Here is a 1,964-nt window from a genome sequence, read left to right as displayed (position 1 = left end):
ACGCAGTGTGGAGATTATCTGATCATACTGGTTTGGGACGTGACTTGCTATTTCAGGACTCTGTTGATTTTTCAAGACTTTGAAACCAAGGCAGAGCAAAGCGTGTGTGTTTCAACTCGTGGAAGAAGGAGGGCTGTGATGTTTCGCTAAGTACTTAAGGACTGTTTAAAGGGTTTTTACAGCCGACAAGGTTGTTTTGGGAAAAACGCTCTTTGCAATACAAAAAGGGTGCTTTGTTTCTTTTGAATTTTGTGATAAAAAACATTGTTTTTGGATTTTGTATTTCATCACCAGTCGGGCACTTCCCAAGCACCTAGGATTGCGTGATGTAGCGGCGAATTATGTTTGCCGATCCCAGTAAAGCGGCCTTTTGCAATTGACAGATGGAGATTTTGTCAATTCCGATGGTTTTCAAATGTCCGCTGAGATCCTTTGGCACTGTGTCCAGCGTGCCAAGTACCACTGGGACCACTTTCATGGGCTTATGCCAGACTCGTTGCAGCTCAATTTTTAGATCTTCGTATTTCCCTAATTTCTCTAGCTGCTTCTCCTCAATACTGCTGTCTCCTGGGATTGCGATGTTGATGATCCATACTTTCTTTTTCTCCACAATCAGGGTGTCTGGTGTGTTATGCTTCAGAATTCGGTCAGTCTGAAGTCGGAAGTCCCACAGTAGTTTTGCTTGCTCGTTTTCGACCACTTTTTCGGGCTTATGATCCCACCAGTTTTTTGTCACTGGTAGATGGTAGTTCTGGCACAACTTCCAGTGGATCATCTGTGCCACAGCATCGTGTCTATGCTTGTAGTCAGTCTGTGCGATCTTTTTGCAGTATGTGATCGATTGTTTCATCTGCATTTTGGATCGTATTATTATTATTATTATTATTATTATTATTATTATTATTATTATTATTATATTATTATTATTAATTATATTTGTATGCCGCCCCTCTCCGTAGACTCATGGCGGCTCACATCAGTAATAAAAACTGTACAATAACAAATCTAATATTTAAAAATATCTAAAACCCCATAATTTTTTTAAAAATTAGTTGTTTAGCAGAGGTTTATCCTTTTAAAAATATTGGTAGGGCTCCTACATAGCAGACAGAAGTGCAACAACTGTGGTACTGATGGGAAATGCACCTCTTGCACTTCTATTTATTATGCAAATATTGAAGGCAGAGAAGCATGCCTGGCTTACAATATTTTGCAAATGGAATTAGGAGTACATTTTAAAACTAGCACCATTGTTTGCACTGTGCCCCTGTAATTGCATTAATTAAAATATTAGATAGCTAGCAGTAATATTTAGGTGAGATAACACACATATCTAAATTCCAATCAGTTATCAATAGGAGCTTCACCAACATGTGAAACCAGCGTTTCTACACAGGCAGTTCTTTCTCACTTACATCTGCCTGAAAAGATTTTAACTAAATCAGTATTTTTCTCGTACCCAACTTCTCTGCATGAATTACTGCTGAAATGATACATTAGGTTTATGCGGAGAAACCGGAAACTTTAAAAAAAAATTGTTTAGCGACACTGTGCTGCTTCATAAACCCCTTTGCTTTGCTTGCTTTGAAAAAACGAAGTACAGTGTACTGTATAAGACCCTAACACAGGGGTAGGCAGTCTACTCTTCTATGACCAATGGACTTCAATTCCCAGAATTCCTGAGCCAAGCATGCTAGTTCAGAAATTATGGAAGTTGAAGTCCATATGTAATAGGAAGAGCCGACTTTGCCTACCCCTGCCCTAACAAATCTTCCGGAAACTCTCCTCCGTGAAAGTTATAGTTTTCTAAAGGCGAGCGCTTTTTTTCCAGTTCAACATTTTCAGCATTTTCTTGCGGCTTCGTTTAAACGAGAGGATAAAAGGAAAACTACACTACCCACAACCCCTTGCCCTCACGGAAACTTTGAGAATGCAGCTCGGGTTTCCACAACTTTGTGGTTTCC

Source organism: Erythrolamprus reginae, chromosome Z (genome assembly GCF_031021105.1).
Source record: "Erythrolamprus reginae isolate rEryReg1 chromosome Z, rEryReg1.hap1, whole genome shotgun sequence".
Classification (NCBI taxonomy): Eukaryota; Metazoa; Chordata; class Lepidosauria; order Squamata; family Dipsadidae; genus Erythrolamprus; species Erythrolamprus reginae.
The sequence above is the reverse complement of the archived record's forward strand: the minus strand, read 5'-3'. Positions refer to the sequence as shown.